Source organism: Macaca nemestrina, chromosome 1 (assembly GCF_043159975.1).
Source record: "Macaca nemestrina isolate mMacNem1 chromosome 1, mMacNem.hap1, whole genome shotgun sequence".
Taxonomy (NCBI): domain Eukaryota; kingdom Metazoa; phylum Chordata; class Mammalia; order Primates; family Cercopithecidae; genus Macaca; species Macaca nemestrina.
Window position 1 is genome coordinate 219,257,136 of NC_092125.1, and position 23,612 is coordinate 219,280,747.

At 46.4% G+C, this 23,612-nt stretch overlaps 1 protein-coding gene and 1 long non-coding RNA gene across 22 annotated transcripts in view; one reads left to right on the top strand and one right to left on the bottom strand.

Moving 5' to 3' along the window:
- LOC105473211 (forkhead associated phosphopeptide binding domain 1) overlaps nt 1–1,215 on the bottom strand; it is a 156,228-nt gene extending 155,013 nt beyond the window's left edge. For 20 of the 21 annotated variants that reach the window (XR_011625958.1, XR_011625957.1, XR_011625948.1 and 17 more), the window contains exon 1: nt 1,074–1,215. The gene's annotated coding sequence lies outside the window, so the exon portion shown is untranslated. The remainder of the gene's footprint in view (nt 1–1,073) is intronic. The other variant, XR_011625929.1, reaches the window with a different exon arrangement.
- Nucleotides 1,216–1,331: 116 nt separating this feature from the next.
- On the top strand, nt 1,332–23,525 carry LOC139356930 (uncharacterized). Its single transcript, XR_011609470.1, has 3 exons — nt 1,332–1,554; nt 23,160–23,292; nt 23,400–23,525. It is a non-coding gene; the product is annotated as an uncharacterized lncRNA (long non-coding RNA).
- Nucleotides 23,526–23,612: the final 87 nt, after the last annotated feature.

Here is a 23,612-nt window from a genome sequence, read left to right on the forward strand (position 1 = left end):
TCCACCTGGGCTGTCCTGTATCACCCCGGGGAACTTGCAGGGCAAGGGGAACCAATGCAAACATGAAGCTCACAGTGCCTGCTGTGATGTGAGTAATAACATCCTTTGTCTCTGGTCCTGGAGTCTCTGGTCTTCTGCTAGCATCATTAAGCAGTGGCAGGCTAACTTAGCTTGCAGGTAGTGTAAAAATCTCAGACCCTTTGTGGTTCCTCACAGTTCTGTTCATTACTCCAACTCTGGCCCCCAGAGCTGCCAGGCCTGACACATAGTGGTACTCAGTAAATCATGAATGAATGAAAATACAAAATAATGCTTAAAAGTAAGTCAGAGTAGCCTAAGAACCTCTGACAGTAACTACCTTCTATTTTCCCCTTCAGTATTTATCCTAGATGACATTTTGGAAAAAAAAAAAAAAAGTCTATTTCTTTAACTGAATGGGTTGGGCCATATTTCCCCACTTTGATCTTGCCCTGTGCAGTCACTTTCCTACCTGAAAACACTGTAGAAAGTGATTAGATGCGTTAAACTCTGTAAATTAGTTCTATGACACAGGGCACCGACCATGGAAAAGAGCAAAAGAGCTTCACTCATCTGCACTCCCTGCTTAGGGGTCAAAAGTGAGACAGAGAAGCAAAATTTCTATTGAGGGGTTACCAGATCTTAAGTGGCCTGGGAGCCCTAGAAATTTCTCAGTGTTGTATTTGGAAAGGGAGAGGTTAGGCAAGGGGGGAGTCTCTCTGACCGCTGGGTGGGTGTCATTCGTAAGTCAGGGGCAGCGGGTATGCCCCTCCTAATCCCAGCTGTACCCGCCAGGACTTCCCAGAGTGGCATGGCTGGTGCCAAGGAGGGGTCTAAGGCCCCTGGGGGCTTTCTCCGCGGGCGGGGTTGGGGCTGCACCTGGAAAGGAGGGGTTGGTGTTGGGGCACCTACTGGGGTGCTCCTGGGGACCGGAGCCTAGATCCGGGAGGATGGGGACGAGGAGCCACCCCTCCTCCTCCCAGCGCTAGTCCTCGCGGGGCCGCCCCTTCCGGTCCCCGGTCTCGCCCCGCCGCCCCTTCCCGCACCGCACTTACCTGGCGGGAGGAGGAAGCCCACGCTCCGACCTCCGCCCAGAGCCCTGCCAGGTCGGGAGGCGTCGGGCCCGCTCCCGGGCGAGGCCTCCCGGCCGCGCTCCCGCGGAGTCTCCAGCCGACACCCGGCGCCCAGCGCGCCCGCCCGGCCTGTGTACGCGCGTTGCCATGGCAACACCGCCGGGCGCCGCGGGGCCCGGCCTAACAGGTGGGGGCGTGGCCTGCGCAGGGAACGCCCACCGGGTTACCGCCTGCTGAGTGCTCCAGGCCCCACGAGCCTGCCCCATTTCACAGATGGGAAAGCGGAGGCTCATAGGTCACATAAGTGGCCCAAGGTTTTACAGAGAGGAAGGAGCACAAAGGAGATTTGATTCAAGAATCCTTTCCATTACCCCTCGCTCTAAGCTGGATGCGTTGAGGGAGGGTGGGGGGCGATAGGGAGAGGTAGGAGATTGATGGAGCTGAACTCATGAGACCCTTGGAGGTTAGTATGCCCCTGCCCTACCCACATCTCTAGTCCTTTCCTTTACAGACCAGAAAATAGAAAGAGTAAGAAGAGGGGACCTCTGGAAGTGGGGTGGGGATTGGGAAAGGGATGGGGTGGAGTGAACAATTTTGAAAGAACGAGGATTTCTTCCATGTGCTGGGGAAAAGAATTTCCAAACTCACAATCCTGCTGCTCCTGCTTCTCCCTGTTAAGAGTGACATTTATTCATTCTTTTGCCCTTTCTCTATCTCTGCAAACATCGTCTGAGGCCTATGAGCGTCACACGCTGGTCCCAGAATACACGTGGAATAGTTACTGTCCTTAAGAAGCCCCTTGTCAGTCGGCATAGGACTCGGGGGATGGAGTGTGTTGAGATGTGCAAATCCTATCTCCCACCACCTCCCACTTCTGCTTGGTGGCAGAACAACCTTGCTGACTTTACCTAGAGAGTGATTCCTTTCAGTGGCAGGAAATGGCTGACCAGGTACCTCAAGAAAAACTCTAAACATTTTTTAAGAGAGTTGAACCATGGCACACTCTACCCTGGTGATTCGGTTTGGCTCTGTGTCCCCATCCAGATCTCGTCTCGAATTAAAATCCCCACATGTTGGAAGAGGGGCCTGGTGGGAGGTGACTGAATCATGGGGGCAGACTTCCTGCTTGCTTTTCTCGTGATAGCGAGTGAGTGCTCACGAGATCTGATGGTTTAAAAGTGTGGCACTTCCCCGTTTTTTCTCTCTCTCTTTCTCTTTCCTGCTACACCGTGTTACAACATGCTAGCTTCCTTGCTTCCCCTTGGCCTTCCGCCATAACTGTAAGTTTCCTGAGGCCTCCCTAGCAGTGCAGAACTGTGAGTCAATTAAACTTCTTTTCTTTGTAAATTATTCACTCTCAGGGAATTACTTTATAGCAGTGTGAGAACAGACTAATACACCTAGTCAATAGGAAGAGGATCTGAGAGAAATCATGGACATCGATTTGGGGTGGAATATATAGTGAAGATGCTCAAACGTGCCTGGAGGCTTTTAGAAATGTGGACTTCTGGGCACAGACCCCAGAGATTCTGATTTAGCAGGCCTGGGACATAATCCAGGAATGTGCATTTGCAACAAGCTTGACAAAACCCTGATTTACACAGCTGAACTGCAGAGACCTCTCCTGGAGCCTGTCCCTACAAATCTCTTCCAGGCCCTCAGTCTGGAAGGTTCTGCCTGGATCAGTTTCCTACAACCAGAAAGAGTCTAGGCATAAAATGCTAGGAGTGACCACAAGGGCTGGGACCCGAGTGATAGCTTCACAGGAACAGAGAGGGTCAGGTCCAGTTCCCCACACGTTTCTGCCTCAGAGCCTTTGGTCTTGCCCGTTCCTCTGCCTGGAATGCACTTCCCCCCAGGAGTCTCATTTGCTTTCTTTACTTTAGCTTTCTACTCACATATCATCTTTTCTAAAATTGGTTTTTTTGAAAAAATAAAACAACCACCACGAAATCTAATAACAAAGCAAATAAAAACAACAAGAACAACAAAAGCAAATGAAAATAAGAACAACAAAAGCACATCCAAACAAAATAAAAACCTCAACACTCTCTCCCTCTTCCCTTCTTTTTGCCATTTACTATAGTTGGAATATTTGACCCCTCCAAATCTCATGTTGAAATTTGCTCCTCACTGTTGGAGGTGGGGCCTGGTGGGAGGTGCTTGGGTCATGGGGGTGAATCCCTCATGGATGGCTTAGTGCTGTTCTTGTAGGGTGCATGAGTTCTCACTCTATCAATTCCCTAAAGACCTGACTGTTAGAAAGAGCCTGGCACCTCCCCCTCGCTCACGGTCACTTCCTCTCTCATCATGTGATCTCTGCACATGCAGGCTCTACTTGCTGCCAGGAGTGGAAGCAGCCTGAGACCCTCACTAGAGGCAGATGCTGGCGCCATGCTTCTTGTACAATCTGCAGAACTGTGAGCCAAATAAACCTCTTTTCTGGATAAATTACCCAGCCTCAGATATTACTTGATAGCAACACAAATGGACTAAGACATCACTTATCATCAATTCACATACTATTTCTTTTATTTATTTATGTGATTTATTGTGTCTCCCTCCCTGACCCCTGGTAGAATCTAAACTCTATAAACGCAGGGATTTTTTTTCCTGTTTTGTTCGCTGCTGTGCCACCAGTCCCTAGAACAATGTCTGAATGAATAAATACGCAGGGGGAAGCGCCTGCCACCCTTCTGAAGCCTGGCCTCCTGTCCTCTGAGGACTGCTGGGCTGACCTGTCCTCACCCCAGGATGTCAGCTTCTCTAGTCCCTTGCCCAGGCCTGAACACCACCTCCACCCTTACCACTACCCCTCCGTGCTTGTCTTTAGTCAAACTCTTGTCATTAACATGAACCCAGGACACAAACTTGCTCACTATCAGACAGACCCCAGTGAAACCCAGGCTGGCCATGAACTGGAACAGCCCATGCCCCTCACCAGGCTTTGAGAGATCATCTGTTGCTGTTAGCTGATATCTCAATGAAAAACAAAAATTCCTAAACTGAGAGCAAAGCTGACACTCAGAATCAGTGGAGCCGAAGTTGCCAAATCTCAACTGGATCCTCTCTCCCTCAGGATGCCACTCTTATCTCAAGGGTGTGCAAAATTCTTGAAACCCAATTCCGTATCATCCATTTTCATCTTAGAAACAGAAAATCAAATACCCAGTAATGGTTTTATGATATAATTTCCTGGACTGAGTAAGAGAGTTGTACCTTGCAATTAAACAGTGATGCGACATTAAAAAGACAGTCCCTGAAAAAAAAAAAGATGTTTCTAGATTATTTGTGCTTCTTGGCAGTGCCTTCAGTTAACCTTTTATTGAACTCTCAGTGACTACCAAGCCCATATTGTAGGAAATAAGGCTCAGAGACAGGGAGAAATGAGCCCAAGGTCACACAGCTAGAAAATCTGGCAGGATTTGAATCTAGATGAATGTGACGAGGAAGGTATTTCCCCTGGAGAACTACAGGTGACACCTGTCACAATCACAAGATGCCACTTACTCACACCTGCTTTCTCTCACTTCTGAGCAGCCTGCACTCTTGTCTGTCCAAAGGTTCAGGCAGTGCCCAGGGCAGGGAGGGAAGGGGGCATAAGCCAAGAGGAGGCAGCTCAGGCCTGCCACCTACATTACCTGCTGACATTGGGTGCTGGGCTTCCTTCTAGCAGAACTTCTGCCCCTAGAAAATCTCATTCCTTCCCAGCCACCTTCCCTGGGCTGTCCTTGCCTGGGGAGAGCCCAGCCCTGTGCTCCATATTCAGAGACCTGTGTGATGTTTCTCCTGCTGCCCTTGCATTCCAACATGAAATGAATGCTGGCTTCAGGCCCCAGCCCTTGCCAGGAGAGGTGCGGAGCCTTCCTCAGCCTCTATGGCATGAAAGAGAGCCAGAGAAAGAGCAAGAACGAGAGAGTACAGAGTGCAGGAAAGAGCCAAGCTGTTGCACAGGGTGACGGATGACAGAGAGCAGAGGGCCCACTAGAGACTCCAAGGCCCATTAGTAAGCTGACCATATAAGCTTAGAAAGTACAGATTTTTGGCCGGGCGCGGTGGCTCAAGCCTGTAATCCCAGCACTTTGGGAGGCCGAGACGGGCGGATCACGAGGCCAGGAGATCGAGAGACGATCCCGGCTAACACGGTGAAACCCCGTCTCTACTAAAAAATACAAAAAAACTAGCCGGGCGAGGTGGCGGGCGCCTGTAGTCCCAGCTACTCGGGAGGCTGAGGCAGGAGAACGGCGTAAACCCGGGAGGCGGAGCTTGCAGTGAGCTGAGATCCGGCCACTGCACTCCAGCCTGGGTGACAGAGCAAGACTCCGTCTCAAAAAAAAAAAAAAAAAAAAAGAAAGTACAGATTTTTATATACAGACCTACACACACAGACTCATAAAAAATAATTGTAAACCATGGAGAGAATAACTGGTAACTGAGACTTTCTGCAGCCATCTTTGCCGTTTCCCCTGGCAGAAAATGAAAAAACATGCAGCTTCATCTCACGTCGACTCTTTCATGCTGGTTTGGAACATTTAGTTATCTTGCAAATCGGTGTTCAAAGTCAGTTCCCTTTGGTTCCTTGCACTTTGCTGTGGGGGGTCTGTCTGTACCATCTGTTCAAAAACTGCAAAGTGTGCTGGCCCCACCTGTCCTGGGCCTGGTTTTTGTTGTGTTTTGTTTGTGCCTCACTTCCCTCATCTGTAAAATGGGTATAACAACAGCACTGACTGAAAGGAGTAAATGGATTAAGATGTATGAAACAGTGGATCAGTGGCTGGTACAACTGAATGGCTCTATGAGTGTTTGCAATTATTGCCTGTTTTCTTTTTCTCTGATGTTGTGGGAAGAGAGCCCTAATCTCAACCCAGGTCACAAACACTCCGGAGAAACTTTGATTTGCATCAAGACTCAGTCCCACTCCAGAACAAACCCGATCTCTGGATGACTAGTCTTATATTATCTGGCTGGCTGCTCTGAGACCTTTCTAGATGTGGGTATGGATATAAGAGATAGGATGTGCTCCTTCCCTCTAGTCACAACTAGAGGTGATTCTTGGGAGCCCAGTAGTCTCTATGGGGTGGCACCTGCTGGACAACTCCATAAATTCTACTTCCAGGCATGTGGGCAAACCTCCACTACATTTTTGTGAGTGACAGTGAACCTTTATGAATGTGGTTAACAAATTCAGCTCATATTTATTAAGGCTAACAAGGAACCAACCACCATGTCATGCACAGTTTTATTTAATTCTTAGCCCAACTCATTATACAGAAGGAGAAATTGAGGCACAGAAAAGTCAAGTAACTTAACCAGTTACAAATCTTGCACATAGTGGTTCTGGAATTCAAACTCTGGCTTCCAGACTACAAAGTGCAAAGTGCTGTACTTTTTGTAAACTTTCTTTTCCCTATCTTTTTTTTTGTTTAGATGGAGTCTCACTCTCGCTGTGTCCTCAGGCTGGAGTGCAGGGGTGCGATCTCGGCTCACTGCAACCTCCGCCTCCCAGGTTCAAGTGATTCTCCTGCCTCAGCCTCCTGAGTAGCTGGGACTACAGGCACACGCCACCACGCCTGGCTACTTTTATGTTTTTAGTAGAGATGGGGTTTCACCATGTTGGCCAGGCTGGTCTCAATCTCCTGACCGAGTGATCCACCCGCCTCAGCCTCCCAAAGTGCTGGGATTAGAGGCATGAGTCACCGCGCCCAGCCTTTTTGTAAACTTTTTATCGAAGATAATATACATATTGAAAATATACATTTTGTCTCAGGTCATAATTGCACTTTATAGCATTACAAATGGGCTGAGACACTATTTGAATTTTTACTAAGTGTACTCACCCACCTACCCAGAATCCAGATCAAGAAGCAAAACATCACCAGCACCCCTAGAAATCTCCCTGTGACCCCTTCCAGTCATTACCCACCCCCTGGGGTAGCTGCTGTCCTGACTTCCAATCTTCCAATGTCATAGATTAGTTCTGGGTTTTTGTTTTTTTTTTTTTAGACAGAAGTTTGCTCTTGTCACCCAGATTAGAGTGCCATGGCATGATCTTGGCTCACTGCAACCTCTGCCTCCTGGGTTCAAGTAATTCTCCTGCCTCCGCCTCCCAAGTAGCTGGGATTACAGGCACCTGCTACCATACCCAGCTCATTTTTGTATTTTTAGTAGAAGTGGGGTTTCACCATGTTGGTCAGGAGGTTGAACTTCTGACCTCAGGTTATCCACCTGCCTCACCTCCCACAGTGCTGGGATTATAGGCATGAGCCACTGCACCTGGCTAGTTCTGTTTGTTCTTGAACTTTATGTGAATGGGATCCCACAAATTCCATCTTCTCTCTGGTTTCTTTTGCTCAACATTATATTTGGGAGATTCAAGCACGTCTTTTCAAGTAGCTGTGGTTCATTCATTCTCATTGCTCTGTTGTATTCCATTGTATTGGTTATCAACTGCTGCTTAACAAACTACCACAAACTTAGCAGCTCAAAACAACCCACATTTATCATCTCACAGTTTCTATGGGTCAGGAATTGGGCAGGGCTCAGCAGGGTCCTGTGCTTCAGGGTCTCACAGGCTGCAATCAAGGAGTTGGCCAGGGCTGGGTTCTCATCTGAGGCTCAACCGGGGATAAATCTGCATCTGCTTTCTTTTCTTTTCTTTTCTTTTCTTTTTTTTTTCTTTTGAGACAGAGTCTCACTCTGTCACCCTGGCTGGAGTGCAGTGGCACGATCCTGGCTCACTGCAACTTCTGCCTCCCAGGTTTAAGTGATTCTTCTGCCTCAGCCTCCCAAGTAGCTGGGACTACAGATGAGTGCCACCACGCCTGGCTAATTTTTGTATTTTTGGTAGAGACAGGGTTTCACCATATTGGCCAGGCTAGTCTCGAACTCCTGACGTTGTGATCCACCCCCTCCCCGCCTTGGCCTCCCAAAGTGCCGGGATTACAGGCATGAGCCACCACGCCCAGCCCGATCTGCTTTCTCTTTTTCTTTTTCTTTTTTTTTGAGACAGGGTATCTCCTGTTGTCCAGGCTGGAGTGCCATGGTGTGATCATAACTCACTGCAGCCTTGATTTCCCAGGCTCAAGTGATCCTCCCACCTCAGCCTCCCAAAATGCTGAGATTATAGGGGTGAGCTACTGCACCTGGCTGGATCCACTTTCAAGCTGACATTGTTATTGGTAAGATTCAATTTTTTGAGGATATCAGAAGGAGAGCCTCAGCTCCTTGCTGGGTATTAGCTGAGCTCACCCTCAGTTTCTTGCCATGTGGGTTTCTCTGGAAGGTGGCTTGCTTCATCGAAGTAAGAAAGAATCAGTAGACAGACTCTGTGACTCTGGACCCTCAACAGACTCTCAATAGAGAGATAGAAGTTATAATCTTATGTAACATAACCACAGAAATTACATCCCATCACCTTTGCTGTATTCTACAGCTTAAAATAAGTTACAGGTCCTGACCCAACTCAAGGGAGAGGATTCCACAGAGGTATGAACACAAGGGATAACTGGGCACCACTGTATATGTCCATTGGTATGCATAAGCGCACATGTCTATTAGATATAGACCCAAGAGTGGAGTTGCTGAGTTGCAGATTCAGCAGATGTTCAGCTTTAAAAGATTCTGCCAAACATTTTTCCAAAGTGCTGGTACCAATCTACACCCCCCAGCAGTGCATGAATACTTGAGTCAGAGCACATGCCTTCAAATATTATTCTCCCCTCTCTTCTTACAGAAGGAGTTTGACCAGGAGTTCCTTGGAACAGGAGGTCCTAAACCTGGCCCCTTGGCAGAATCACTAAGTTCCTGGGCTGCACCTCCAGACTTTCTGATTGTTGCATGGCTGGGATATAACCTGGAAGCTACACTCCGTGTGGTAAAGGTTCTTTGTTTTTCTTTTTGCTTTTCTTTTGAGACAGAGTCTCGCTTTGTCACTCAGGCTGAAGTGCAGTGGTACGATCTCGGCTCACTGTGACCTCGGCCTCCCAAATTCAAGCGATTCCCCTGCCTCAGCCTCCCAAATAGCTGGGACCACAGGCACGCACCACCACATCTGGCTAATTTTTTGTATTTTTAGTAGGACGGGGTTTCACCATGTTGGCCAAGCTGCTCTTGAACTCCAGACCTCAAGTGATCCACCCGCCTTGGGCTCCCAAAGTGCTGGGATTACAGGCATGAGCCACTGCATCTGGCCATTCTTTTCTTGTTCACCCAAGCATCCATGGTGCTCAGAGCAGTACCTGACATGTAGCCAACATTCAATAAGGATTTTTTAAAAATAAATGAATGAGTTTAGGGGCTGAGCATGGTGGCTCACGCCTGTAATCCCAGCCCTTTGGGAGGCTGAGGTGAGAGGATCATGTCAGCCCAGGAGTTTGAAACCAGCATAGGCAACGTAGAGAGACCCTGCTTTTACAAAAAATAAAAAAGTTAGCTGGATGTAGTGGCACGCACTTGTAGTCTCAGCTACTCTGGAGGCTGAGGCAGGAGGATTGCGTCAGCCCAGGAGTTCAAGGCTGCAGTGAGCTATGATCATGCCACTGCACTCCTGCCTGGGTGACTTAGTGAGACCCCTGTCTCTTAAGATAAAATAAATGAATGGATGAATTTAGGACTATTGTCCAAGGAGACCTACTGGTGGCCTCAGGGAAGGTGTGAAACACTGAAATTGGGAGGAAGCTTTGATAGTCTGAGCCTATGTGTATTTTTCTGGAAAGAGGGCCCAGAGCCTTAACCAGACTTCTCCCCAACAAAGGTTAAGAGCCTCTGTGATTGGAGGTGGTCTGGGGTGGTTGATTTATCCTATAAAGAAACAGTTGGGCCTGGGGAAGGAGGCACCGGGGCTATGTACAAGGCTCTACGGTGCTTGGCAGGGTTCAGAAAGTGAGAAGAGAGACAGTCTCTGCCCTGGGGTGGCTTATAAGATGACCTCTCTGCTCACTTTGTCCTTTGATGTACGGTGGCTCTTTTGGCACATCTAGCTACTGCCTGGCCTCCTGTGCCCTCCCCGGTGTCTGTTTATTGAGTAGCAAATTCCAGAAGGCCTTGGTGGCCCTGAGTTTCCATCAACAACAAGTCAACATGATCCCTACCTTTTGAGAAAGCTGCTTCCAATCAACAGCAGGCCTCCCTGTTGGTCTAGTTTGAGATGACCTCAGCCCTTGTCACCTCTCTGGGTTTCTGGAGGTTTTGTAGCATCTCACTGCCATCTGCGTTCTCTTCTCATTTCTTTTTTTTTTTTTTTTTGAGACGGAGTCTCACTGTCATCCAGGCTGGAGTGCAGTGTTGCGATCTCAGCTCACTGCAACCTCCGCTTCCCGGGTTCAAGCGATTCTCCTGCCTCAGCCTCCCAAGTAGCTGGGATTACAGGTGCGCACCACCACACCTGGCTAATTTTTGTATTTTTAGTAGAGATAGGGTTTTACCATGTTGGTCAGGCTGGTCTTGAACTCCTGACCTCATGATCCGCCCACCTTGGCCCCCCAAAGTGCTGGGATTACAAGCGTGAGCCACCGCGCCTGGCCATCAGTGCTCCTATCTTAGGCATTTTGGTTGTTGTTTCAGGTCATCCCCATCACTCGCTGCTGGTCTTCCTTTCTGAGCTGATCAGCCCCCTCACTCTGGCCATTTCTTCTCAGGTTTCCTGTGAATCATTTCATTTGGTCTGAATATGTCCAGTTTTTCCTCCTTCCTTACTGCACTCAACATAGACTCTCTTTTCTCCAGAACAACTGTTCGTTTCTTTCTGATGCTTTACCCACATCCTCGGCTTTCACCGTGTTTTCTGACCTCTCCTAAGAACTGATTGTTTTTTGAAACTTAAGTCTCAAAGATTGTCCCTTCTAATCTGGCTCTGAATTTGAATCATTGTCAAGAAACAAGGGGGACAGTAATGTTCCACAGTCAGCCTTCATGTTTCTTTGACTTTCACAGTGTGTTAAAATACTTTTAACTAGTTGATGGAGGACAGAGCCTCTTTCTGTGGAGTGACAAAGAGCCTGTATTAGTCCATTCTCATGCTGCTATAAAGAACTGCCCGAGACTGGGTAATTTATGAAGGACAGAGGTTTAATTGACTCACAGTTCTGCAGGGCAAGGGAGGCCTCAGGAAACTTATGATCATGGTGGAAGGGGAAGGAAACGCGTCCCTCTTAACATGGCAGCAACAAGGAGCAGTGCCAAGCAAAAGGGGAAAGCCCCTTATAAAACCATCACATCTCCAAGAACTCACTCACTACCAAGAGAACAGCATAAGGGTAGCCACCCTCATGATTCAATTACCTCCCACTGGGTCCCTTCCACGACATGTGTGGATTGTGGGAACTACAATTCAAGATGAGATTTGGTTGGGGACATTGCCAAACCATATCAGAGTCCAGTTCAAACTAGCTTCAGCATGAAAGCAAATTAACTGGTTACCATAAATAAAAAGTCTGCAGGGCCCAAGTGATGGCATCAGGCCTCAGTCTCTCTCTGGCTCCTCAGCCATGGCTTTTGACCATGTGGATCCAGCCTCAGACAGAATCTCTGTAGAATGGTCACAGAAAGACTGCCACAGCTCCAGCCCTTACATCTTCTCAGCTTTGAATCCCAAGGAGATGAGAGAGAATTTTTTTCCTAAGATGCTCCCAAAGGCCTCATGGCTTCTCATTTTCTCTGATTGAATCACAGGCCCATTTCTAAGCCAATTAGTGTGGTCCAGGGGACTGCTGTGCTCTGATTGGTCAAGCTTGAGTCACATGCCCATCCATGCGGCCACAGATGGAGTCAACTTAACCAGGAAGAGACTGAGACTGGGCTGAGAATAGGAAAGGGGGTGGTCGCCAAAGGGGAATCATACATAACACTGTAATATTTTAGAAGAAAGGTGAATCGATATTGGGTGGCAGAAGCTTCAGGTGTCTCCTGCAGCGGCTAACACGTACAAATCACAATGACTTACTTTACAGTTTAGATTTATGTCTTTTCTGGGGAAATTGGAACATCAGGCAATACTTGGGTTCTGTTCCTGCACACAGAGCAACAATCTGTGAGGCGTGTGGAGAGGTTGCCACCTCCAGGTACAGCCTGTGTCCTCCTTGTCCACCGCACTTATTCTTATTCCTTCCCTGTTGTATAACTGCTTCAGTTTTTACCCCTGACGAATTTTGATTATGTGGATCTGTTTATCCTACCAGAATGGAAGTGCCAAGAGTACAGGGGTCAAGTAGTTCTCCCTGGGTTCCCACAAAGTTCTGAGGTCAAATGCCTGGCCATTTAAAAAAAAAAATTCAACTTTTAGCTGGGGACGGTGGCTCATGCCTGTAATCCCAGCACTTTGGGAGGCCGAGGCAGGTGGACCACTTGAGGTCAGGAGCTCAAGACCAGCCTGGCCAACATGGTGAAAATGTCTCTACTAAAAATACAGAAATTAGTCGGGCGTGGTGGCGGGTGCCTGTAGTCCCAGCTACTCTGGAGGCCGAGGCATGAGAATCGCTTGAACCGGGGAGGCAGAGGTTCCAGTGAGCTGAGATCGCACCACTGCATACTAGCCTGGGCAACAGAGTGAGACTCTGTCTCAAAAAAAAAAAAAAAAAAAAAATTCAACTTTTATTTGACATACAGAGGGTAAATGTACAGGTTTGTTACATGGGCACATTGCACCCAGATAGTGAGCATAGTATCAAATAGGTACTTTTTCATCCCATCCCCCTACATCTTCCCCCTCAAGTAGTCTGCAGTGTTGACTGTTCCCATGTTTATGCTCATGTGGGCTCAATGTTTAGCTCCCACTCCTAAGTGAGAACATGTGGTATATGATTTTTCATTCCTTTGTTAATTTGCTTAGGATAATGGCCTCCAGTTGCAACCATGTTGCTGTAAAGAATGATCTCATTCTTTCTTATGGTTACGTAGTATTCCGTAGTGTGTATGTGCCACATTTCCCTTATCCAATCCACCATTGATGGGCACCTAAGTTGATTCCATGTCTTTGCTATTATGAATAGTGCTGCGGTGAACATAGGAGCATATGTGTCTTTTTGGTAAAATGATCTTTTTCTTTTTGGGTATATACCTGGCAATGGGATTGCTGGGTCGAATGGTTTTAAGTTCTGTTAAGTTCTTTGAGAAATCTCCAAACTGCTTTCCACAGTGGTGGCACTAATTTACATTCCCATCAACCGTGTATAAGTGTTCCCTTTTCTCAACAGCCTTGCTAGCTTCTGTTTTTTGTTTTTGTTTTTGGTTTTGGTTTTTTTTGACTTCTTAATAATAGCCATTCTGACTGTTGTGAGATGGTATCTCGCTTTGGTTTTGATTTGCATTTCTCTCATAATTACAGATGATGAGCCTGGCCATTTTTGATCATCTCATTCCTTGCTCATTTTTAAATCTTTCTTTTAAAAACTGTTTAGTACAGAGTAGAATCAGTATCTGGGAGTTCCAACACTGATGTCCTTGGGCGGGAGGAAGTGTCTCCATCTACTATTTGTTCTTTCTGCTCACTCTTGCTCATACTGACTTGTTTCTCGGATAGTTAATTATTTGAATGTGATCTCAGTTTTGATTGAAATTGATCTGCGGGAGTCCTGAAGGGTCTGATTCCTGGCTGAGTTCCTCTAGGAAGGATTTGTGTTTGTTTCCTTTGGATGCCAAGGCTGCTATCAACCTGTGATCCCTTACATTTGCTTCCTCAGCTTGGAGTTTCCCCCTTGAATGCACGGAGTGTTAAACTAATTCCTAGACCCATGTGGTTACAAATCCTCAGGGTTAACAATCGTCATTATTATGGTGGCCATTGTTAATTTTCCCCTCCTGAACCCCTGCAGAGCCCATGGGATCCCTTTTCTGGCAGTCCAGAAAAATACCCTTAAAGCCCTCCCTTTCTCAGGATATAGAGCACCTTTCAAGGTTCTGGCTTAATATGGGCGTTGTAGATTTTGCTAGCTCAGCTTGCAAAGGCCCGAGGTCTCACTTCTCATTTCCTGCACCTGTTAACTCTCCACACCGATGGAGGTGTTTATCCTCAGGAGTTCCTGGCTTCCTCATTTGCTTATACTTTGGTTATAGCTAGCTCTGCCTATGGTGTGTGTATGTTCCTTTGGGACTACTTACTTAAAAAAATTGGGTGTCTTCCAGCAATCTCATTACTGGGTATATACTCAAAAGAAAATAAATCATTCTGCCAAAAAGACACATGCATTTGTGAGTTCATTACTGTGCTGTTCACTATAGCAAAGACATGGAATCAGCCCAGATGCCCATCAGTGGTCGGTAGATTGGATAAGGAAAATGTGATATATATACATTATGGAATACTATGCAGCCACAAAAAAGAATGAGATTGTGTTCTTTGCAGCAACATGGATGGAGCTGGAGGCCGTAATCCTAAGCAAATTAACTCAGGAACATAAAACTAAATACTGCATGTTCTTACTTAGAAGTGGGAGCTAAGCATTAAGCACACATAGACATAAATATACAGGGACAATAGACCCTGTGGATTCCTAGAGATTGTGGGAGCAAGTGGGTTAAAAAACTACCCATCAGGGCCGGATGGTGTCTTATACCTGTAATCCCAGCACTTTGGGAGGCTGAGGTGGGCAGATCACAAGGTCAGGAGATCGAGACCATCCTGGCTAACACAGTGAAACCCCGTCTCCACTAAAAATACAAAAAAATTAGCTGGGCGTGGTGGCATGCACCTGTGGTCCCAGCTACTCGGGAGGCTGAGGCAGGAGAATTGCTTGAACCCAGTAGGCAGAGGTTGCAGTGAGCCGAGATCATGCCACTGCACTCCAGCCTGGGTGATAGAGCGACACTCCATCTCAAAGAAAGAAAGAAAAAAGTACTCAGCAGGTGGTATACTCACTAACAGTGTGGCAGGATCCATACTCCAAACCTCGACCTCATGCAATGTTCCCATGTACAAATCTGCACACGTACCCACTGTGTCTAAAATAAAAGTTGAAACTAAAAAAAGTGCTAGTAGTTTGGGGGCTGGAAGTAGCTAGAAATCAAATTAATCTTCACGTCTGCGTTAGAAATGTCTTATAGAAGAGAGTTATAGTTTTTAATGTAAACTAATTGCTTCTCTATGGAAAAAAATTGGAGTTTATAATGGAGTTTTTTGAAACATACAACACAAAAGTAGGGAAAAGAGTATCGTTAACCCCATGTACCCATAATCCAGCTTCAATACTTATCCAATCTTGTTTTATCGCTTTTTTCTTCCTTTTCGATTAACTTCCTTTTGGATCAACTTAAAATGCACTGTGTCATTTCATACATAAGTACTTCCTAACTAAAAGGAGCTTCCCCTGCTTTATGACATTATTTTCTGCCATGACATGATCACACTATCAATACTAGTGACAGTTCCTGAATACCATCTAACATCCATCCATGCTCACATTTTCTTGATTCCCTAAGAAATGTCGTTATATTGATAATTTGTTGACATCGGGATCTAGACGCCATCCACACATTGTGTTTGGTTGTTATGTCTTTGAAATATATTTTTGTTGTTGTTGTTGTTGAGACAGAGTCTCGCTTTGTCGCCCAGACTGGAGTGCAGTGGCCGGATCTCAGCTCACTGCAAGCTCCGCCTCCCGGGTTCACGCCATTCTCCTGCCTCAGCCTCCCGAGTAGCTGGGACTACAGACGCCCGCCACCTCGCCCGGCTAGGTTTTTGTATTTTTTAGTAGAGACGGGGTTTCACCGTGTTAGCCAGGATGGTTTCGATCTCCTGACCTTGTGATCCGCCCGTCTCGGCCTCCCAAAGTGCTGGGATTACAGGCTTGAGCCACCGCGCCTGGCCTGAAATATTTTTTATTCCATGACAGCATCGCCTACCTTCTTCATACCACGGATCTGTTGGAGAAACTGGGTGTTTTGTCCTATAGAATATTCATACCCTAGATTTGATTGATTGCTTCTTCATAGTTTCAGTTAACTTATTCCTCTCTTCCCCGTGTTTCCTGCAAACCAAGAGTTAAATCTTGAGGCCCGATGAGATTCGGTCTTGTTGTCGAGAACATCCCACAGGCAGGCTGTGTGTTCCTCCTCTAACACATCGTGAACATACAGCATCTTGGTTGGCCCATTTTTAATGATGCCAAGATGGCTCAGTAGGATCAGTGCTGATAGAATGATCTGTCCATCATAAAGTTCCCATCAAGTTTTTCTCCAGTGACTTTTAATTTTTATTTTTAATTTCTTTTTTGAGACAGAGTTTTGCTTCAACGTCCAGGCTGGAGTGCAGTGGCGAGATGTCACCTCACTGCAACCTCCACCTCCTGGGTTCAAGTAATCCTCACACCTCAGCCTCCCAAGTAACTGGGACTACAGGTGCACACCACCACGCCTGGCTAACTTTTTAACTTTTAGTAGAGACAGGGTTTCACCGTGTTGGCCAGGCTGGTCTCAAACTCCTGACCTCAAGTGATCCTCCTGCCTTGACCTCCCAAATTGCTGGGATTACAGGCATGAGCCACCAGGTCCAGCCAGTTTTTATTTTTAATTGTGGTAAAATACACATAACGTACAATTTACCATGTGAACTACTTTTAGTGTACAGTTCAGTAGTGTTAAGTACATTTACATAATTGTGCAACCAACCTCCAGAACTTTTTCATCTTGCAAAACTGAAACTCTGTACCCACCAAACACTAGTTCTGTAATTCCCCTTCCTCTCAGGCCCTGAGAAATATTGTACTTTCTGTTTCTATGAGTTTGGCTATTCGAGATACTTCATATAAGTGGTATTACACAGTATGTGTGTTTGTGACTAGCTTATTTCACTCTGCATAATGTCCTCAAGGTTCATCATGTTGTAGCATGTGTCAGAATTTCCATCTGTTTTAAGGCTGAATAATATTTCATTGTATGCATAGACCATATTTTGTTTGTCCATTCATTCATCAGTGGACACTTGGGCTTATCAACTTGTTTTATTTTTGTTTTTTTTTTTTTTTTTTTGAATTGAGTCTCCCTCTGTCACCCAGGCTGGAGTGCAGTAGCAAGATCTCGGCTCACTGCAACCTCCATCTCCCAGGTTCAGGCAGTTCTCCTGCCTCAGTCTCCTGAGTAGCTGGGACTACAGGCAAGTGCCACTATGCCCAGCTACTTTTTGTATTTTTAGTAAAGATGGGGTTTCACAATGTTGGCAAGGCTGGTCTTGAACCCCTGACCTCAAGTGATCCTCCTGCCTCAGCCTCCCAAAGTGTTGGAATTACCAGTACGAGCCACTGCGCCCAGTCTCATCAACTTTTTACGTAATAGTTTTAGCATTTTTTAAGGATCGTTTGTTGGCAAGGCTGGTCTCAAACCCCTGACCTCAAGTGATCCTGCTGCCTCGTCCTCCCAAAGTGTTGGATTACTGATGTGAGCCACTGTGCCCAGCCTCATCAACTTTTTACCTAATAGTTTTAGCATTCTTTGAGGATCATTCCCTAGCTCCATTCCTTCCTTTGAGGTTGCAGAATAGTGATCTTTCTGATATTCCTTTGTTAATTATTGCTAGATTCTTCTTCATCAATAATTAATGAATTTTCTTCATCAACTATTATTATTATTATTTTTGAGACAAGGTCTCACTCTGTTGCCCAGGCTGGAGTGCAGTGGTGCTATCGTGGCTCACGGCAGTCTCAACCTCCTGAGCTCAAGCGATCCCTCCGTCTCAGCCTCCCAAGTAGCTGGGATCACAGGCACACATCACCACCCTCAGCTAACTTTTAAACTTATTGTAGAGATGGGGTTTCTCCGTGTTGCCCAAACTGATTTCAAACTCCTGAGCTCAAGCATCCTCCCGCCTAGGCCTCTCAAAGTGTTGAGATTACAGGCATGAGCCACTGCGCCAGGCCAATGTTATGTTTACCATAAAATACAGTTTGTTCAGGAAAGGCAGAATAAATGATGGGTTCTTTCCTTGTATGTAACAATATTCATAGTAACAAGCAACTTCCCAAAGTGACCAATGAGTTTTTAAAAGTATCATCAGGAATGTTTGATTTGGAATTATGTGGATGTGTTTCCATCCACTGAAGTCACCATTTGGTTTGATGCTCACATGGTGCCACCTCGGGGGGTACATTTGGGTTGGCTCTTGTATTGTTTGCTTTTCTGGGTGGAAAAAACTCAATATTTCGTTATAATCATCTGTGTTTGTGAAGCATTAGTGTGGTCTTTAGGCAAACATCTTTTTACTCGGTTTTTCTTTCCTGTCCAAGGAAGCTGAGCGAGATGAACTCTAGAACCATTTCTCCCTAAAATTCTACTTTTGGTAGCCTTTTGTAGCATATAATTTAACTCACTTGATTCTCCCGGTCTTGTGGCCCAACGCAATAATCAACATTTCGTTTTTCAAACATGGAAATTGCTACTCAGATGACAGTCTTTTTTTTCTACTTCTCCATACTACATTCTCCCCCCGACCCCCCGCAGCCAGTAGACCTAAAGCTACAGTTTGTCCAGTTTTTAACCACGGGTATTTTGCCCCCTGACCCAGGGACCCAGAAGACTTTTGACAATGGTTCGGGACATTTTCGACTGCCACACCTGGGCAGTGCTTCTGGCATCTAGTGGTAGAGGCTAGGGATGCTGTAAACTTCCTATAAGGAACAGAGCAGCCTTCCACCTCCCCACGCCTTACCCAATGTCAATGTTACCCAGCCCAAAATGCCAACAGTGCCAAGGTTCAGAAACCCAGAGTTGAAGCAATACACAGAGATAAAATCATATTCCATTCAATTCAGTGTTTATTCAATGGAGGGGTGTATGACAATGTACACATCTACGAAATTGACCACACAGGAAGTAGAGCATGGGATAGTCTGCCTTCAACATACGCATAGGACTTAGTCAATGGTGTTCTTCTCCTCCCCCTCCCCCTCTGGTCTTATTCCTGGTTCCTATTTTGCCCCCTGAGACCTTTCTATTATTGGCCTAAGGGAAGATTAGTGGATGATTTTTACTACTTTCAGCCATTGGAAAAATTTTAGGCATTAAAACTTTTTTAGCTGGAAAAATAAACATCAAAATCAAGGTTTATTCCAAATAGCAGCTAGAATGTTTGTCCTGATTTCTCCTTGCTAATTTTTTTTTTTTTTTTTTTGAGACCTGGTCTCACTCTGCCACCAAGGCTGGAGTGCAGTGGCACAGTCTCGGTTCACTGAAACCTCTACCTCCTGGGTTCAAGTAATTCTCCTCCCTCAGCCTCCCAAGTAGTTGGGATTACAGGCATGTACCACCACACCCAGCTCATTTTTGTATTTTTAGTAGAGATGGGGTTTCACCATGTTGGCCAGACTGGTCTCAAACTCCTGACCTCAAGTGATCTGCTCACCTCAGCCTTCCAAAGTTCTGGGATTACAGGCGTGAGCCACCACGCCCAACTCCTCCTTGCCATTTTCATTGATTCAATGGATGTTTTAAATAAACTTAGGATTACCTTTTAAAGTCAATAAAATTATTGCCCTCATATGCCCCAACTTCTATAAAATGTGTATTCCTATTTCCTTTTCTCTACTGCATTTGTGCTGATTAAAACAAAAACAAAAACGAAAACAAAAACCCAGTTGGTGCTAAATGAATGTACCATTTGTAACTTCTAGGATGGCATGCCCCTTCCTGTTCAAAAAGTCAATTGGTGAATTAGTACTTTGAATCTGATTTTTTTTTTTTCTTTTGAGACGGAGTCTCTCACTCTGTCACCCAGGCTGGAGTGCAGTGGTGCAGTCTCGGCTCACTGCAAGCTCCGCCTCCCAGGTTCATGTCATTCTCCTGCCTCAGCCTCCTGAGTAGCTGGGATTACAGGCACGGGCCACCACACCTGGGTAATTTTTGTATTTTTAGTAGAGACGGGGTTTCACCATGCTGGCCAGGCTGGTCTGGAACTCCTGACTTCATGATCTACCTGCCTCAGCCTCCCAAAGTGCTGGGATTACAGGCATGAGCCACCGCGCCCGGCCTGAATCTGATTTTTAAAAGGTAACTAATTTGTCAGAAACCAAAAATGCAGCTTTCTCTCTCGCTTTTGGTTTAATTGTGAAAGCTGCAGCAATTAGGTGAGGTGGAGCATGTATTCACTGGCTTATGTCGAGTATTTATACAATTTCTCTTATGAACACACATACTTGACTTGTCATACTTTCTCTAAAAAGTAAAAGAAAAGTCTTGCTATCATGTTATTGCACTCTTTATCTCTCTTTTATGCTTTGTTAAAATAGATGCCAATGATTTTTCTCGACTAGATAGAATCACAAGGATACATTCTGAAATAAGACATCTTGAGAATAAATACTAAGAACATTTTCTTCTTCTTAAAGTTCCTGCACAACTCCTAAATTTTACAAAGTATTAAGCCCACAGGTGCGATGACTCATGCCTATAATCCCAGCACTTTGGGAGGCCGAGGCGGGCGGATCACTTGAGGCTAGGAGTTCAAGACCGCTCTGGCCAACATGGCGAAACTCCGTCTCTACTAAAAATAGAAAAAGTAGCCAGGTGTAGAAGCAGGAGGCTGTAATCCCAACTACTCAGGAGGCTGAAGCATGAGAATCGCTCAAGCCTGGGAGGTGGAGGTTGCGGTGAGCTGAGATTGCATCACTGTCCTCCAGCCTGGGCGACAGAGCAAGACTCTCCGTCTCAAAAACACAAACAAAAAAAAGAAAGAAAGAAAGAAAAAGACTCCACAAAACAAAGTACTAAGCCTAGCTTATCTCTCAGAATCATGCTGTAGTATCTGATACTGTTTTTCTGATAAGATTTATAACCCTGAAAAAGTCACGCTATAATTTTTGCTTCTGAAACTGTATTCCAGTTGTTTTATTTTGTTACATACCTTTCATTGGTTTTAAGTATGCTTTTTCAATAGTCCAGAATTTCTCAGAGTCTATTTGAGTTTGTAAGTATTATACCATTATCTTTCCCACACCCTTTATATTACAGTTGCTACGTATCAGGTTTTTAATGAACAGATGTTGGGCTGAGAATGGATGGAGAAAAGGAGAAAGGAAGAGAAATGCATGTATACCATAACATGGAGAATTAGAGTTATAGTTCTGGGATGGGGGAAGGGCAGAAAAACAGTCTTGACAGGTTTTTAAAAGAAAAATGATAAGCAATGCAAGGATGACTGTTTCTTGCTTTTTTTTTGACGAGGTCCACACTGAGTGGCCAGGCTGTATGATTGCAGTCCCCATGTCCAAGAGCATCTAGGAGAGGGCTTCTCAACCTCCACACTAGTGACATTTGGGGCAGGATAATTCTCTGCTGTGGGGACTGTCCCAGGCGTTGTAGGAGGGTTAGCAGGATCCCTGGCCTACTAGATGCCAGTAGCCTCTCCCCGACCACTGTCACATTGTCAAGTGCTGCCCAGAAGCAAAATCAGTCCTGGTGGAGAGTCCCTGACCTAAGGTGAAACAGAGAGTTCTGGTGTTGGTGCAACTGTTTAACAGCCTTCCTGGGAGCAGAGAATGTTTCATTGCACATGTTGCATCTGGGGGTTGGTTGGTTTGTATGGATGTATGTTCCATCTGATTGCCTTCCTGGAATGTACAGAGTTCCAGGGGCTGCGTGTCCCCTGGGGCACTGGTGTGGAGGAAACACACGTGGCAGGCAGCCTGGTTGGCCCTGAGGAAACCTTTGTTTTCAAGGCCTCTTGTGTAGGGATGTGTGTTCTGTCCAGTGGCTTTTCTGTACGGTTGCATCCACATACTGTTTTTTCCTCTGTCTCTCGGGGTCCTTTCCTCCCTCTCCTGGCCAACCTGCTCCACGGTATCTGAAGACAGCTGGTATCTGACTTCTCCATCCATTATTGGAGAATCTGAGATTGATGTGTTGCAGCTCACTGTCACATCTCAGCTTCAGGCATTCCCAGACATCATTTCCTAGATGCATTGCTACGAAGAGACAGGGACACAGCTTTCTCCTGTTAGCCTGCTGTGAAGGTACTTCTGAATGAGCTGGAGGTGACTAGAAAACCACCCCAGAGGGCAAACTGTCGTCCACACAGATGGCAAAAGCTCGGGGAAGCATCCACTCCTCTTCATGGTGGGGGCTGTCACGAGGGGTGCAAGCCTCCTTTCATAGGTACTTCCTGATGGTTGGGGCGGGGCAGTGGACCCAGGAAGGGCTGCAGTGGGTCTGAGAGCCAGGAGACCCCAGGCACCTGTGTCTGGCTTATCCTGGATCTACGGTCTTGACCGCCTCCTGCAAATTGTCAGGTGATGGGGTCATCTTAGTGGCTTGCCTTAGCTGGTTATCTGTGATCTGAATGCCACACAGTGAGAAGGCTAACAGATACTTTTTTTTTTGAGACGGAGTCTTGCTCTGTCGCCCAGGTTAGAGTGCAGTGGCGCGATCTCAGCTCACTGCAAGCTCCGCCTCCCAGGTTCACGCCATTCTCCTGCCTCAGCCTCCCGAGCAGCTGGGACTACAGGCGCCCGCCACCACGCCCGGCTAATTTTTTGTATTTTTAATAGAGACGGGGTTTCACCATGTTTGCCAGGATGGTCTGTATCTCCTGACCTCGTGATCCGCCCGCCTCAGCCTCCCAAAGTGCTGGGATTACAGGCGTGAGCCACTGCGCCCAGCCGCGAACAGATACTTTTACCCACAAGCTGTGGACTCTGGACAAGTATCTTGTCTGGACCCATTTCTTTCTGCTGTAGAAGGACTGTCTGGCTCAATCATCATTCCCTGTTGTGTGTTCTGGGAATGCTGGCCATGGAAAAAGTTTTGTGGGGAAAAAGGGCCTGTGTTTAATTGGTTGGGCAGGTGTTATGTCCTGCAGTACCTCCTTTCAGATTTATAATGCGCATGAGTATATGAGAGGTTTTCCGGAATTCTCTGCACCCAGACGCCCATGGGGCTTACTGCCTACTTTTCTCCAGTGTTACCCCCCAGAGGCTCTTCCTGATCACCCTGAAGGTGAGCCCCTCTCACCTCCTGTTCTTCACCTTGCTTTATTTTTCTTCTCATTTTCTGACATTATACTGTATACATATTTTTCATCCTCTGTTCTGGCTCCATCCAGAATGTCACCTCTGTGTCAGCAAGAACTTGGTCCATTTTTTTTTTTTCTTGCAGCGTTATCCAGAGCGCCTGGTACATAATAGGTGCTGTCACTTTCCATCTCAGCTTCAGGCATTCTTGGACATCATTTCCGGGGCCAGCTGCATTGCTGCAAAGAGACAAGCACACAACTTTCTCCTGCTGGCTGGTAGGTGCACAGCAAAAATGTATTGAATGTGTAGACTTTGTTTAACTCAGGGATTTCCAGATGGATCTGATTAGGGACCTTTTCCACACCCACCCGTTAAAATCCAGCAGAACGCACTTGAGGAATCGCCAGGAAATCAAAAGTCCTGACAGCTGTGGCCTCCTGAGATTCATTGTCTAAGGACGAGCTGCTCCCTTCTGAATGTGCTGACAACATGGCATCAGACTGAAAACCAAACCAAATGCACTGACTTGACCGCTCTCCATGACGGGGGACCCAAGCCCTGGGCCGGGCTGACCCTGGGGGCTGCCTCAGTTGGC